The 18,349-nt window shown below is 34.0% G+C and overlaps 1 non-coding gene across 1 annotated transcript; it reads right to left on the reverse strand.

The window, feature by feature from the left end:
* Window positions 1-15,737: 15,737 nt before the first annotated feature.
* LOC123576339 lies at window positions 15,738-15,951 on the reverse strand. Its single transcript, XR_006701330.1, has one exon. It is a non-coding gene; the product is annotated as a small nucleolar RNA U3 (small nucleolar RNA).
* Between the last annotated feature and the right edge of the window lie 2,398 nt (window positions 15,952-18,349).

Consider the following 18,349-nt stretch of genomic DNA (forward strand, 5'->3'; position numbering starts at 1 on the left):
AACCATGAAATAAGATATCTGGTTCCAGGACATTGCCTGTGTTGATAACCACAACACAAATCCTTTGCTACATAATTTGGAAATCTGCTTTATTCACCACCACCCACTTAATGTGGCTATGTTAACACCGTTTGAAACAATAGATTTGTTAGTAGGCAACACCCTTCATCTTTTTTTTTTTTTGGCAAAAAGACTGATTCTTTGTTAATTGAGAGGTCTTGATCCTTTGTCTTTTTAAATACATTTTAATCCTAGTTCCCACTGTTTATGGTCCAGAAGCACTTGGTTTCTCCAGTACTGTGAATTCATTAATCTATGCTTAGAAATAAGCCATTTTTAAATTTCTGAGACCATTTATTTTTCTGTAATAACTTCCTAAAAGTAGCAAGTAATTATAAAAACAAGTTGTTACTCTAACCTTTTCCAACTCCTTGGCCTAGAGTAGTGGGCTCAGGATCCATCTTTCAAGTTATAACAAGTAACAGTTTTACCAAATGTTTTGCCACAGCATAAAGCAAACAAAGCTTTCAATTTTTCCAATTGGTAATACCCTTCTTTGATTTTAATTGCTAAACTGCTAATTCAATGTCATATATATATATATATACATACATATATATATATGGCATATATATATATGACATACATATATATGTGTATATATATATGACATACATATATATGTGTGTGTGTATATATATGTGTGTGTGTGTGTATATATATATATACATATATATATATATGACATACATATATATATGTGTATATATATACGACATATATAGAGCATTAGTCCACTACAGGATACTAATGGGTTTATTACATTGCATTGATTTATTCTTAATAATCAGTTCAGATAATGGCTTGATACAATAAACGTTTATCCTTTGCTCACAAGAGAGTACAAGGTGGCTTCAGATTACCTGGGCAGGGTACAACGTGAAGGCTGCAGATAAGGCCCTGCTCCACAGTGATTCAGTGACCCAACATGATGGAGACTCTTATGATATCTAATATGTAGTTTGAGAGCCACCCTGTGCATTGCCATTCCCTCCAGCTGGATGAGGATAAGAACATGGTGAAGTAGACATGGGAAGTTTTATGGAATTTGCACACATCATTTCTACTCATATTCCACATCTTAGAATTCAGTCAAGTTAGATTATAAGGAAGCCTGTGATATGAGGTCTGTGTTCCTAAGAAGAAAGGAAGAACAAAATTCAATGGACAGCCACCAGTATTTACAAAGCAATACCATTTTGTTCTATATTACTTGAGTCTAAAATTTTTAAAAAATGAGATTAATCGTCCCAGTGTAACTTTTATAGTTGTGATGAGCAAAAGTGGTAACAAATGTCTTAGAGTTTTTTTGTAAATCATAAAGCATCAACAAATGTTAGGTATTACTACATAATGACCATATCACAAAGTTATACAGTTGCAAAGAGGTTACAACTCTATTAGTTTGCTTTTGACACCAAAATTCTCTGGGAATCGTAAATAGAGCACTCAGTTATATTATTTATTTACTCTTTCAAATCAATGAGATTATCCCTGACAAGGTTTGAAGAAATTTCCTCTATCTTTATCAACAACATGTACAAAAAACAAAACTATACAACCATATATGCTTTTTTAAGTTTGCCAGAAGGGGAGCTACACAAGAATGTTATAATGTTTCCACATGTCTGATAATTTCTTCATCCAGAGAAAAATGGACAAGTACCCATCTTTTTCAAATATAGCCTACAAAAGTATTTCCCTCAACACTGGAAACTTTTCAGAGACTGTCAGTCTCTCCTAGAATGGCACCACGCAGACAATACTGACTCTGTGGTCTTTAATTGAAAAATATTTCCCATTGTATTGATAATAATCTTTCAATTAATTTTGAATATCAAACTTCCATTTGACATGATATATTTTAGCAGTCAACATTAAAGGTTCTGAGCTAAGATCTCCTTTACTCACAAAAAAATAAAATATTTGTGCATAAATTGAATCAAGAGAGCCCTACCACAAACCCTGAAATCCAGCAATCATCTATAAAACTGACAACTACCTATCCTGCTCACATTGCTTAACAAAATCTCTTGAACCAGTATGGTTCCAAGGCTGAGCTAAGAAGGTGACAATTATCTATTCAGTATTTTTGAAAGCGTCTTCAACACCAGTGAATTCTCACATAGAAAACAATAAGTCACGGCACATACCAAGATTCCTTCTCGTCCAAGCTATATGCATAGCTATATACTTCATGTGATTTAGTGGACCCATAATAGGCCAAAATCCAAGTTTAGCTGCAGTGTCACACATCGATGGTTTCATCTAGTGGTACATTAAAGGTAAATCTAGCAGCTATCATAAACGACTTCAAAATATTTTTTTTTTAATTTTTTTTTCAACGTTTATTTATTTTTGGGACAGAGAGAGACAGAGCATGAACGGGGGAGGGGCAGAGAGAGAGGGAGACACAGAATCGGAAACAGGCTCCAGGCTCTGAGCCATCAGCCCAGAGCCCGACGCGGGGCTCGAACTCACGGAGCGCGAGATCGTGATCTCGCTGAAGTCGGACGCTTAACCGACTGCGCCACCCAGGCGCCCCTCGACTTCAAAATATTAAAATGAATGTTATCTATTTTGAAGTGAACAATGTTATTGATAGAGTCACTGAAGCAATGATTTACTTTTCTTTTTTTTTTTATTTTTATTTTTTATTTTTTTTTTCAACGTTTATTTAGTTTTTGGGACAGAGAGAAACAGAGCATGAACGGGGGAGGGGCAGAGAGAGAGGGAGACACAGAATCGGAAACAGGCTCCAGGCTCCGAGCCATCAGCCCAGAGCCCGACGCGGGGCTCGAACTCACGGACCGCGAGATCGTGACCTGGCTGAAGTCGGAGGCTTAACCGACTGCGCCACCCAGGCGCCCCAATGATTTACTTTTCTAAGATGTAAAACAAATCCATGATATAAAAAATTTCTTTTTTCCAGGGGCTCCTGGGTGGCTCAGTCAGTTAAACCTCTGACTTGGGCTCAGGTCATGATCTCACAGTTTGTGAGTTTGAGCCCCACATTGGGCTCTCTGCTGTCAAAGTAGAGCCCACTTTGGATCCTCTGTCCCCCTCTCTTGCCACCCCTCCCCCCCTCATGCACATGCTCTCTCTCAGAAACAAAAAAGCATTAAAAAAAAAAGCACTTTAAAAAATTCTTTTTTCAAATTTAAGTCAATATTTTCTTTTACTTGGAAATGTAAAAAATAATTTTTTTAAGATACTTCTGTTCAAGGCTTTTATGTTAGTGACAAATTCAAGATTATTTTTTAAGTATTAGTATTTGAAAAATAAGTCATATGTTTATGATGCACTTTACCATGGATACAATTTTAATATAGACATTAGGTGATTTTTTTCTGCTTTTACAAGTAAGAACTCTGCCACACAAGAATGACTGGGTCTTGTGTGTCTCTTTAATGTTAACATTTATAAGAAAACAAAAGTCTAAGGAACTTTACTATGCTTTCCATTTTTGACATTTTCTCTCTTATACCAGGGATTAATATAAGGAACAGCAAATATGCATATTGTCAAGGAAGCACTACACTTTTTTTTTCAATGTTTATTTATTTTTGAGAGAGACAGAGTGTGAGCAGGGGAGGGGCAGAGAGAGAGAAAGACACAGAATCCGAAGTAGGTTCCAGGCTCTGAGCTGTCAGCACAGAGCCCGGTGCGGGGCTCAAACCCATGAACCGTGAGATCGTGACCTGAGCTGAAGTCAGACGCTTAACAGACTGAACCACCCAGGCGCCACACTACCATTTCTTTAATTTCTATCAATAGAAACTCTGAGCATAATGTCTCTTGTATGCCACCTCAAAATAGCTTATGGTAAAATAACTTAATAATGTGATATATCCATAGTTATTTTAATGCAGAAAAAATTTTAAAAAGGACTTGAGAGAAAAAGGTTTTTATGACTATTTTACAGAGAAATAAAACTAACACAAACAAAAATTCCATAATTTTTACTCCATATATCAAAGAATATAAAAAAAGAAACTTGTACTTCCTTAGAGAAATTAAGATATTTCTTTAAAATGCCTAAAGTGTAGCAGCAAAAATCTTAAAACATTTTAAATATTATTTTGTCCCTTTTATTTTAATGAATAATTAATCTTCCTATATTTAAAACCATCAAAAGTGCAGACATTAAGGAAAGATAACAGTTGAGAACTTTATCAGGCCATTTGAGATTTCTCAGAACGACAATGATCATACAGTTTTTAAAAAGTGCCTCAATCAAATATTTTGTTGTTGCTTTATCAGCTTTTACTTTTAAATGTGGCATTTCTTCAATTGCTAATGTGCTTTTGGCAAATACATACAAATGATTTTCTTTAATGGTATGAGTATTGGGATTTTAATACCCTAAAATTAGTTTAAGTATTTCCTTTACAGACTATTATTACTCTTCCATTTAGAGGAAAATTTCTTCTCTAGGATTTATAAATGTAACTTATCTTGATGAATCCTTTACATATTATAGAAAAAAATGAAAATAAGCATGCTAGGGACTAAATCCCCATCCTTTAGATTTGGGTTAATGATATAAAATATATACTTCATACACCCATGGAAGAAATCATGTCTTTTTTTCTTCCATCTCTAGTAACACAATTTTGGGATCTGTGTATAAAATGTATGTAGTGAGGACATTTATTTTAAACTTATTTAGTAACTTTATCGTCAGTTGCCATTCCTGGTCCTGAATCCTTTAGGACCATTACATCCTCTAAAATGGTAATAATTTTGCAACTACTCAATTTTCAAATTAATATAAAAGATAAATATGCAGGATGTTTTTATCAGAGTCATTACTATTACCTATTCAAAATATAGACTTTGTATAAATAAGGCAGCTGCATTATAATGGAAAGAATACATAGCTTGAAGTTACAGGGCTTAGGCCTAAATCCCATCTATTCCCTTACTAATTCTAGTAGCTCTGGGCAATTATATATACTATACCAGGAAAGTATGTCAGGAAAACTAATGAACCATGATGTCAGACAAACTCATGTTCAAATTCCATTATTTTTTTCCAACTCGTGAAAAAAAAATGACTTTGGGAATTTTTATAAACTACGCAGAGTTTCTCTTTATCTCCAAATGGAGATAATAACATTCATATTACAGTAGAAATGAATTTAGATAGATAAATGAACTATCAAACACTGGAAGCATGGTGAGCTCTCAGCAGATGCTTCTTCCATCATTCGGTTCTGTTCTAGTCCTCTTTGAACCTCTGTATGGATCATAAACCTTTGTAATTTAGAGCATTAAGTTAATTTTCTGCAGAACTTCTAGAATTATAATATATTTTTACAGGATCTGAATATTTTTTATTTGTTTTAAAGAACATTTTACAGAACAAATCATATGCCTAGTCTGACTGAAAAATGATTCATGCATAAATTTAATGGGTGTTTATTTAGAACCTATCATGTGCCAGGCACCATATTTTGTCCAAAGAAAATAGTGATAAACAAGTGAGATACATTCTGCTGTGTTTTGTGGACCTTTAAATGGGACAGACAAGTAAAAACTGAAACATAAACAAATTACATTTAAGTTGTGATGGGCTATGAAGTGAAGCAAAGAGAGAGAAAGAGAAAGAAACTGTGGGAATAAAAGAATATGTCAAATATGGTTAGATAGGCTTCATAGAAATGCATACTCAGAAATTGTGCTTGGAATGGAGAAGAACCAATGATATAAAGAATGGGGGTAAAGAGCATTGCAGGCAAAAGGAACATCTTATGAAGAAGCCATTGAAGTGAGAAAGGGTTGAGTTTGACAAGCTTAAGGAACTGAAAGAATATCCCTGTACCCGTAGCTTATTATACCAGAAAACACTAAAGGCAAAAAATTGAAGGACGAGGAAGAACATACCATCCTGAGACTTATGTATTATTGAAAGATTTATGGATTTATCTTTCAGTGCAATGAGATGCTAGTGAAGGATTTCAGGTGAGTCAATGACATAATGTGATTTGAATTTGAAGATTTCCTTACCAATAAATATAGAAAGGTCTGAAGGAAGGCAAAAGAGAGAAGAAAGAAAACAGTTGGAATGCTAGTTCACTAGGTCTATTAGTGGCCTAGACCAAGATGTTAGCAGTAGAGACAGGATAAACAGAATTTGTTTATGGATTAGCAAAAGAAAGGAAGGGAAAGAAAGAAATAAAAGATGATTCCTAGATTCCCACCATGAGACATCTGGATGAATGGTAATGTCATTCATTTCACTCACTGATGTGGGAAATATCGGGTGATGGAGCAGAGGGTATATATTTAGATTGGAAAAGCTAGACACATTAAGTCTAATTCCAAACAGAGATTTCAAATAGATAAATATTTTCCTTGAACATAAAACTTATAGTGACTACCATATTTATAGATTATTCCTAACATACGAGCTAGTGAATTCTTCACATTTCTTATTATATTTCAAAGAAACTATATGAAAAAAAAAGGTAGGCTCTCTTCAGAGAATGCTTATAATATTCTGGGGCATAAATATTGCTTAATTAAAATTTTTATATTAAGGAGTTTAACACAGTATAATGGAATTCCTGAAACTTCTATTTTATACCCATACCTGCCTCTAAATTTGCCTGCAACTTTAATGTTATTTTATCTATATTATTTTTTAAATTCCTGAATTGATGCTTTTGTACTAAATGTATTGCACTTCCTTTCCCTTCTTGTTCTCACATCTTGAGAGGGCATGATTTTTATCTATATCTGCCCATCTGCTTAACTATAGACCCTTCTGTCTGTCTGTCTGTCTGTCTGTCTGTCTTTATATCCACTTATACACACACACACAAACACACATACACTCTTACAATGTACTATATTATAGTACATATAATTGCATGGACTATGTGATTAGGGCAAGTATAGTATTCTCAGTATTCACAGTGCAAAATTTGATATAAAGTGAATATATTTGAGACCTGGACAAAGAAATCTAAGAATAACAAGTACCAAGTTTATCAATATCAGCTAAATCCAATTAGAAAGGTTAGAGAAGTAAGTAACTTGTCCACTGTTATGAAAATTATAGACAAAAGTTATCTCTCTAATTTAATTCTAAAATTGATGGTACTAATCATTATACACTCCAGATACTGAATTTAAAGTAATCAGATATAGCTAGATCTGCAGTGATATCTAATTTTCCATTATACTTATATATGCATGTGTATGTATATGTACACATATACATATATATACATATACTTAAATGTATACATACACACATATATATACATACACTAATGAGACTTATTTGGCAAATACAGGATCAATTTTAGACTCTGACCAAGGAGTATAATTACTGACAAATCAAATACTCTATATAGAATATATCCAATTGGATGTCATACTTGAGTTACTGGTCTTATACTTCCTGGATTAAAATACTGTCTTCAAGAGAGTGGGGTGTTTGAACTCTCCATAGGACTTAGTACATAAATTCTCTTCACCATGGAGTACTAAACAGGTCATTAATTAACTTCTTTTCAGGTTATTTTTGTCAGCATTATAAGAAAAACAATTAGCTAAGCATAAACTACAAATGCCAGTAGAGATGGTTTACAGTGTAATAGCAAGAAAGCCAGTGGCATAGAGACAAGCACATTTTCAATGATGGCACTATGTGGATCCACAGTCACATAAATGTGCTGACAAATCTACACTGAAGTTTTATAAACATGGAAACTAAAATGTCACTGAATTATACACTAATTGTATTTATAATGTTACATTGTAAGAAATAAAATGTGTTCTGAGGAATACAGGCCATATCTTCATGTCTAAGCCATATCACTGATACTACGTCTACCCATAGTCTTTGCACCCTCTTTTCCCTCCCACAGAGGTATTACAGTTTTGTTTATTATACTTATGTTTATTTAATATTCTTTATAATTCTTCTCCCAAACACATTTACTTGAATATAATGCTTTCTCATTTTGTCATTAGTCTGTATTTCATTTTAAGATACATGACACAAAGTTTCTAATTGGAATCTTAGACCCCAATTAATGTGGAAGTCATCTGTTTTAAGCTGGTTAAGTAATGAGAAAGACAGATAATATTCTCTAAAGTACCTAAGAAAATAGATAAGGTTTAAGGGCTTATCTTTACTTTTTCTTGTAAAGATACATATTAAAGAATGATCATCTCCTTAAGAGATAAAAGGTTAGCTATCATTCTTTGTTAATTGTAACCATTGCTCTTTTATATAAAGGTTCATTTATAGCTAACTCCATGCATTTGTCTCCTAATTTAGAGTTGTCAAAACACACAGAAGATTCATTATTTTCCATCTGACCAGAAAGCAAGAAGTAACTTTTGAATCTTGTCTGAAGCTTTATAGGTACTAGTATCACAAGGAAGGGAAGGGTTACTAACGTTAGCTGAGAGCCTACTTTGTATAGGATACTGCGCTAGGAACTTCTACAGTCATTTTAATAAACCAGTGAAGTGGGATTTTTAATACAAATGTTATGATAAGGAAATCTAGAGTGAGAATGGGAAACTTTCCCAAGATCATACGGTAATATCAGAACATGGTTTCCTGATTTCAAAGCCATTTGGTCCCATAATATTTCACTACTACTCCGTGTTTTTATGGCAATTTGTTCAAATAATTCTTTTTTTTTTTAATTTTTTAATGTTTATTTATTTTTGAGAGGGGGAGAGACAGAGTGTGAGCGAGGGAGGGGCAGAGAGTGAGGGAGACAGAATCTGAAGCAGAGCTGTCAGCCTAGAGCCTGATGCAGGGCTCGAACCCACAAACCATGAGATCATGACCTGAGCTGAAGTCAGATGCTCAACCGACTGAGCCACCCAGGCACCCCTAAATTATTTCAAACAGTAAGAAGTTAGTCATAAATTATTCATGTTAAAATATACCTTTTATTAATTTACATCCATTACAGGCCTTGTAACTCTCTTTTGTATCCAATGGTCTACTAGTCTTCTAGTACCAAATTTTTGGCTTTCTGAAGAGAGTAGAATCCTGAGTTCCCAAGACAGGGCTACCCCATAGTAATGCTCATTTTTAAAAAGTAAAAGAAGTATTATCATTGTTCAAAAGTAAGGAATGATGGTAATTAGATATTAAGTTTCACTAGTAAAAACTGTATTCTCAACATTCATAAACAGCACCTGCTTTGACCGTCAGAAACTTAGAAGATAAATTGTACGGTTACATTAACTCTAACAAAAGTATAATCCTGTGTTACAGGACTATAAAGAATAGCAGCAAAACTGACTATGGATCAAGAAAAGCTTTCTAAAAGGTACTGCTATCTTTATTTAACTAATAAAGAAATCAGAATCAATCAAAATTGTTTTGCCCAATGTGACAAAGCTATTGCCAAGTGGAGTCTTCCTCTGAGTGTAAGCCTTTACATTCTACACAGTATTGCTCTTTCTCAGTATGTAAAGTCTGAAGATTTTCAGTGCAGGGCATAAATGAAGACCTAAAACCATAGCTATTCCTATACTGGAAGAGAGTGTTGGTTCAAAAAGAATATGCCAGAGTAAATAAACTAAAGCATTAAAACCTCATTAATTCGTTCCCCTGATCAATATCTGTGATAGCTGATGCAAAAATACATTTGCAATTTAACCTCTACAAAGTTTATAAAATTATTTTATCTGTATCCTGCTTTATATGATGCCTTGAATAACATTCTGCAGGAATCAGTTGGGTCCTTTGTTCCTGAATTATGGCAAGCTTCCCTGTTCATTGTAAATTCCATTAGCAGTGGTCAGTGGAGAGCCTTGTGTAACTCTAAGTCACTTTACCAGTGCTCCGACAAGGGTCAAAATCAAATCCCTGGTACTAGATCAAACACTAGAGCTAGCTACTTCTATTCAACACCGATGACACTGTATCTAATCAAAGAGGGTTCATGATCCTAGAGCAACAATGACCTTTCCAAAAGTCCATCTTTTTGCAACAACTACCTTTCCAAAAGTCAATCTTTTTGTTTCAATTGCCAGCGATCAAGAGAAAGCTCCAGATTCCCACTTCTATTTCCTAATACTATAAATATCATTAGCACTATCTTCCTTGTCTAACACAAATTGTATTAACTTTTTGGTCCCTATAGATCTAGTCACCACATGAAAGGTCTAAGATTCCAAAGTCATGTCTTCATGTCTTAAATTCTAAACTAATGAATTTATCTAGTTACCTTACCTAAAACCCATCACATCTCTTCACTTTTTAAAATATCCCCAGTGTCCTCTTTGAAATTGCCAAAAGATCATTACCAAAATCTCTACAAATATAGTCTCTTATCTGAACGTTTCTTTCCTGAGTGATCCAGTTTTTATGGAAACCTACTCTCTCCTGAGAACACCAATTTCCCTGTAACCTTTTCAAGTGCCAGTAGGTTTTATCCCAGAGAAACACCCTTCTTCCTATAATCTGTCCTCCACTATACCCCAGACTCTCATTCCTTTGTTTATAACCCTAAATAGAGCATCACTAATAACTGCCATCTGTGACACACATCTCATTCTCTTCAACACCTTCTATTTTCCATGTTGACTCCCTGATGATAGGGTGCCAATCCATTGGTTCTGTTACCTATTCACATACGCCAGCCATTTCAATTATTTCACCACTTAGGTAATTTCTTTCCACTGTACTTAAACTCCATAGAGTCATTATAATCACCCTATTGCATATACCCTGAACTCTCTTAAGCCTCTTTCATTTTTTTTTTTACCTCAGTAAAAACATAACACTGGTTAAATCTAATTCTCCAGTTACACTACACTGGTACCACTCACAAAAATCAAACTGTTAGCAAAACAATATGTAAAGCAATATAGTAACCTGGATTGGATAGTCATCTGCTTAACATCATCAAACAGTTTACATTTAGATGCAAAAGTGAGCAGGAGTAGTATAAGCATAACAGTCAGACATATAATGGAACGCTCGATTGTCAAAGCACTGCAGGCGACAAGAACTTGTGCTCAACCAACCACAAGGTCCTCTTTGCTGATTTTAAAATACGTGAGGTATTGTTTCATCTCAGAGCCTTTGAACAGATTGTCCCACTTTTTATAGTGCTCTTTCCAAGGAGATGGCTCCATTACTACCTCAGTTTTTTTTCAAAGGCCACCTCTTTAAAGAGGGCTAGCCTCATTTAAATTTGCAAGTGAACTTCCTAGGGAATTGCAGAATAAATATGGCCTTTAATAGCCCTATGTTTGGGTCCCATTCACCCACATTGCTGAATGCCACTTCAAAGCCATATGACATGACAACAAATCAATTTTTTTTAATGGCATTGGATGGCAGTTTCTCATTTGGCACATTTTGTAATATCTGTTTTATGCTTCCATCTTTTTGATAGTTCATATGTATGCAATGTGACACAGTATTTATTCTGTAAAAATGGTAGCAAAATGTCAAGGTGTTAACAGTGTTTAATTTTAGATGGACATAATATAAATGCTTATTATTTTATTTTACCCTTTTCTATGTTATTTAAAATTCAAAAATAATTGCAAAATCTTCTGTGACTATATAAGTGCTCAAACACATTTTGTTAATTTTAAGTCTTGTTTTCTTGTCCTAATTATGTGACATTATTTATGACTAATCTTAAGGAATCATTTCAACGTTCCAGGAAAACCTTTCCTCACCTATAAAATCACGTGGTTTTAGTGATGCTATCTTGAGTCTCTTCTAGCTCTGATCTCTGACCTTAGGATCTTGCTACAGATACTGCACACAAATGAAAATAAAAATACAAGTGAATAATTTTAAATTTTCAACATGCTTGTTACTAAATGAGATTGACCTCTTCAGATAATAACTTACTGGGGATTTTCTCAATAAGTGTTTTTGACCACTTGGAAGGAATTATTTGAAAGTGATAGAGTTACAATTTCAGGTGTCAGGACTCCAATACTTAGAAGGGTTGGGGAGTAGATGGCTGAGGAAAGAAAGTAATGCATTTCTGTCATTCTTAATTTTACAAAACCAAGCAAAAAGTGAATAATAATCCTATATCACAGATTATGCCTATAACACTAGAAAGCTTTAGTTAATACCTGTCAGGAGAGTTACATTCCCCATTCCTCTTTATTAATTGCTCCTGTAGTGAAAGAGAGAAGAGAGGAGAGAGAGAGAAAGAGAGAGAGAGAGAGAGAAAGTACAAAAATACCACTTTGAAATAAGCCAAAAAAATAACCTCCCTACATTCAGGGGAGTTTTGTTTACTTATTTCTATGCGTTTTTGTTGTTGTTGTTATTGTTGTTGTTGTTTTTCCAATCGGCAACATTTCCAAGGAGACACAAAATCTGAAACTGGTTTTCTGTATTCATTTTCGACTGCTGGTAGCACAGCAACATACATGATCTTAGTTTTGTGGGTCAGAGGTCTGGGCATGGGTTGGCAGGATCCTCTGGTCAGGGCCTCTACAAGGTTGTAATTAAGATGTCAATAGGGCTACATTTCTCATCTAAAAGCTTGATTAGTGAAGAATTCTCTTCTAAACTCATTGAGGTTGTTGGTAGAATGCATTTCCTTGCCATTATGTGACTGAGGACCCAGTTTTTTACTGACTGTTGGATAAGGGCTGTCCTCAGGTCATAGACACCACCTAGCATTTCTGCCACATGGCCCTCTCCATAACAATTTCACAATCTAACTTTTTGCTTCTTCAAGGCCAACAGGAAAACCTCACACTCCAGTAGGCTAAGGTGAAGTCTTATACAATGTAATGTAATCCTAGAAGTGATATCCTATCATCTTTGCCATTTTCTATTGGCTAAAAATAGGTCATAGATTCCATATGCACTCAAAGGGAGGGATTACACAAGAATCTGACACATTGGCAAATCACCATAGTATATGTTCACTGCAATCTCCCAAGATGCCAGAAACCAGAGTTTTAGTTTGGACAATATTAGAGAATTAAGGAGAGGAGATGAAGACCTTACGGATCATCTAGTCTAAATGCTAATATCTCAGAAATTGGAAACCAGGCTCAAGGAAATAAACAGTAGTCTGAAATATCCTGTATTGGGTAGCAGAGCTGATTTGAAATCATAGTTGTCCTGAATTGCCTGTCTGACCCTTAGATAAAGGCAGCGATTAAATTATGTCATTGAATCAAATTATTTTCTATGGTAATGCATCACAAATTTTTCAATACATACTACTGATGGAAAAACCAGGTTTTTATATATAGCAATTTACTTCTAACCAAATTTTGGAGTACAGAAAATTAATCGGCAGTCATTTGTATTGCTGAAGGATTTTGTTCTCATATGAACATGACCAGTGGTCATTTTAGCTATGTACTATTTATCCTACTATTCTGGAACACAAAGCTTAAGCACTGAAAGAAACTATTATTTAATCCTTCCTCCTTTGACTCAGATAAACAGATGCTCATTATTTGAATATAATGCCGTAATAAGTCCATAAATGTATTCCATGGTTAAGTATATTGCTGAAGGAATTACGGTTTGGGTTTATGAATGTAAAATCTGATTTTTACATCTTTTGAAAGAGAAATCACTTACAATTTTCAGTAAACAATGAAGATGATGACTTTAACATTGATATCACTAGCTAAAATATTATCATTTAATTTCTCCAGTGTTCTTTGTTTGTCTCAAAAGCAGTTTGTTTTTACGTCAACTATTGTGCAATGGGACGAGACAAGGTCACACTGGTAATTTCGTCTGCAAGAAACAGCTTTATTCTACAGTATAACAGAGGAACCAACAGAAAAGTAGCACATGATAAAATGGACAAGCAATACACAATGCTAAACACAGTCAAATTAAGGTTTCCCTATGTCAATAACCCATATGACTTGCTGAAATTTAGAAATAGCTATAACCTACACTATTGTCTATACTAAAAAAGGAAACAGGGTCTCGTCTTGTTCACTGGTCATCTGGAGAAGTTCTATGCTCACTAAAGTTCTATGGTAACAATTTTGTCAAATAGTGAAAATGCGCAAAATTTTACCTTTTTTTCTGTATGGTCTATGAGAATTAAATTTATGTTGAAATTCTCCATTCAAGGAATGAATACGTAATATCTTTTGTGTTTTAATTTGCAGACATTGGCATTTTTTAAGGACCAGTAGTGGTCCTTCAATTTTTATCTTCAGAACTAAGCAAATCTGTCTTTCCTTTTTTTCATAGTTTATGCTATAGTATGATGGGAAAAAAGAAAATCTTAGACAAACATTTCTAAATATGGTAAATGTCCAATATGTCTTTACATTGTTATGCCTTCTTTTTAAAAAAAATGTATCTGTGAAAGTCAGTGGTAAGTTATGTTTAATTACTCAAGTACCTGTCTTTACTAGATGTTATTCAGGGTGATTTAACCTGTCACGTTTCTTGCCTTCAATTATATTCTGGAAACACTATTAAAATCCATGCAGCAGATTCAAACAATTCTTATAATAAAATAAAGGAAATTAGCTTGAAAAATGTTAGAGAGATGTCAAAAATAACAGCTATACACTCTAATTTAGGATTTAATGGTAAATTTAGCACGAGTAGAAAGTTTTATGATTCATTTCACTGGGATTGATTTGAATATTTGAGCACCTTTTTCTCCTTTAGTGGAAATTATTTGTTCCTGAGTACCCTCACAAAAACAATTAGCTAGTGTGATTGCAAAGCATATGTTTACTGGCAGATGTTGAGAATTTAATGCATCGGTCGGTGTAAATAAATAAGGAAAATTATAATTTTATTATAATTCTAAATATGAAAACATTAAATTGAGTTCTATGGCTCATTAATTGTCTTATCAGTTTAATTTGCATATTAAGAATTAAAAATAAAACCAGGCTATTAAAAGCGGGCTAAAATGAAGTTTTTATATAACAGTTCATATCATTAGAATAAAAATAACAACTGTTTTATTAAAATATACAAAAGTCAGAATATGCAATTATTCATGAATTTTTAATAATACCTTTGTATCATAAAAATTGTTTTTCAGCATAATACTGTAAAACATGCATATTCTAGGAAGTGAACTAAAGCATAACAAAGATGTATAAAACAAAACTATTCATTGCCTTCCTGTACCCCACCATCTCAATTTCCAGCCCCTAATTTAACCAATTTTATACCATCTAGTGCATTTTTTTCTTACAACTTTGTTTTCAGATCTTTGTACATGTGTGTGTATACACATACACACACATACACAAAGCACACACACATATAACTTAGAATTTTAGTGGACAACATCATGGACTATTACTATTTCCTCATTCATGAATAAACTCCTTTACCCCTATAATTATTTCTATGTTTGTAAAGTCATAAGAGTATATACAATAAAAATATACATGAAAATTAAATTTGATTTAAATAATGTTAAGGTAATATTAACTAAGATTTTTTTTTTTCAAAATAACTAAGAATGCCTTAGCGTTTATCAGTTCAAGACATAGATTAACATATCAAATTTGATTAGTGAGGAAATTCTTGTGTCATCCTTCCTGTGATTGATTTGTTCTTAGGATCTTGTACAAAAAAGAAGTAGGTAAGAACAAAACACATAAAAAGATACTAGGTATGATTTTGAATTTTTTTAGAAATAGATACAGGTATATAATATTTCTTTTTTTGTTGCTTTTCTTTTTTCATCACTCAGACCTGGTCCTCTCCCTCTTACTCCCTCAAAGGAGAAGACGAATGATCATCAGTGGTAATTGGCTGTCATGGAAACAACACCCAAAGTCAGCTTCACGCTCAGGAGAGAACATTGTACCTCTTCCTTGTGGTTTCGGGTACTCTAAATGTTCAGAAAAGCTTCTCTAGTAACAGACGATGGATATGATCTCTGAAAGTATAGTCTTACGATATAATACTTCTAAGTAACTTAGGGAAATGAAATTGAAAACTGTTACTTCAAATTAAGTCACAATTTTAAAATATTTTTCACCAAAAACAAAGTAGCTTGCATTTTATAATAGTATAACTTTTTAAGTAGATGGTTACCAATTTCAAAGTTCAACTGACTTTCAATAAGAATGATTTTATAGTTGACAGTCATGTTATAGAACTACATGAAAAAGAAACAAAATCATTTCTGAAGTCTATTTTAGACCCAGAGTGCTATAAGTAAGTGGGACTAGTTCTAAAAGTAATGAAAACAGCTTGAACTCTACAGTTTTTTTTTTTTCAAAAGGATGCAATAGTCAATAGTCTAAATTTCATACACAAATGAACTTAACGAATGAAACCATAAATAAAAAATGAATGTTTTGCTGCCTCTAAAGAGCAATATGTGGATAGAGTTGAGGTTTATTTCAAGAAATGCTAGAATTTACTTTTCAGTGGCATGACCAGAAGACACAATAATAATGAATGTAGAAACAAACCTAAAGAAGGGGAGATTGCTGGTGGCAATAAGGAAAACAAAAGGATTGTAGAAAATATAATAATGTCATATTCAGAGAGAGAAAGAGATCCTAAGTAGTGACTAAGTAATAAAAAAGTAACACATCACAAATATTTTAAGTAGTGCTTTACAGATAAAAGGAAGAGACTGAGTAAATCTTGAGGAGGTGCAATAGATGGCTTTGCCACCAGACAGGTTTCTTTTAGGTGGCTATTATTTAGCAGTATTGAGCAGAATTGCCTGGCAGTTCCATCCCCTAAGACAGAGTAGCAAGGCCCATTTCAAATTTTCAGAACAGCTGGAAGATCGTCAGATGCTCATTCCAATCAAATTAGCTAGAGCTGGAATTGGGATAAATTCTTGTAAAGGAAGCAAAAGGAAGATAGTAGAAGAAATGAAAGTAATGCCTTGGTATACATAAGCTTAATGATGGTATCAGAATTAATTTTTCCACATTGAATATACATTGCACCTTCTCCAGTTCTTGATTAAGTGGCCATGCATTCATTTGGGCTTCACTATGTTAAATGTACCTGGTGGAGTTTATAATGATCAGTCTAGAATAGTATTTATTTATGTTAGTTTTCTAGTAAATCTCCAGCGTAATTTCAAGTAAGTAATATTAAGCACTATTCAAAGATGGGGTCAGTTAAAACTTTGAGTCAGAACAATTTATGCTAAAATGTTGATGAAAGTCATTAATATATGAAAATATTACTAGAGTCTTATTAATATGTTATCATATTTTAAAATAAATTATCTGTTAAAACATGCAAATAACAATTGAGAACCTATGATATTGAGAGTTGACTTTAAAACCAAACCTAACAGAACATAAATAATAATACTAGTGTTATTATTAAAAAAAAAATTACTGAGGGGCTCCTGGGTGGCTCAGTCGTTTAAGCATCAGATTCCTGATTTTGGCTCAGGTCATGATCTAACAGTTTGTGGGTTCCAGCGCTGTGCTGGGCTCTGTGCTGGCAGCATGGAACCTGCTTGGGATTCTCTCCCTCTCCCTCTCCCTCTCTCTTGGCTCCTCCCCTGCTTGTGCTCTCTCTCTCTCAAAATAAATAAACATAAACTTAAAAACTGTTTTTAAAAATTAAAAAAATTACTGAACTTGGCTAGACCAGAAAATTTCAGAGAGGGAATGATGTGAAAAGGATGCACAAATGGTTTCACTTCTGTTTGTTCTTGAACCAACAAAGGAATTGTACAAAGGTTGTTTGAGCATAACCAGGAGCACTGAAGCAGAACTGAAAAATGGAAATCATAAGCAACTGTATTTTTGCTTTCACAGCTCCTTCACAATTGTCCTAGTGAATGACAAATCTCTCTTGATTCCAAATAAACACTTCAGGAGTCTTCATAATTATGGTGGTACTTTCAGGTAATCAAAAGTCCTACAATTAGGGGTGCCTGGGTGGATCATTGGGTTGAGCATCCAACTTTGGCTCAGGTCATAATCTCATGGTTTGTGAGTTCCAGTCCCACATTGGGATCTGTGCTGTCAGCTCAGAGGCCACTTCAGATCCTCTGTTCTCCTCACTCTCTGCCCCTCCTCAGCTTGTACTCTCTTAAATATAAATATAAAAGAAAACATTAAAAAAAAAGGGGTCCTACAACCACATTAATTAACAAACAAATTCAATATGGCTGGTCTTCAAACAGCAACAACCTTCACCATTTTTCCTATGGATTTCCAAGGCAAAAGTTTAGCCCTTGTCCACTGAGTTCTCTAATCTCAGGGGATACAAGCCAACATTTTTGAGTAGTCTCACTGAAGCCCATCTCTCTTGACTTAGGGGAACACAGCACCCCCTTTTTGAGTGAGGTGGTGTTTACTATGC

Source organism: Leopardus geoffroyi, chromosome C2 (genome assembly GCF_018350155.1).
Source record: "Leopardus geoffroyi isolate Oge1 chromosome C2, O.geoffroyi_Oge1_pat1.0, whole genome shotgun sequence".
In the NCBI taxonomy this organism is placed as follows: domain Eukaryota; kingdom Metazoa; phylum Chordata; class Mammalia; order Carnivora; family Felidae; genus Leopardus; species Leopardus geoffroyi.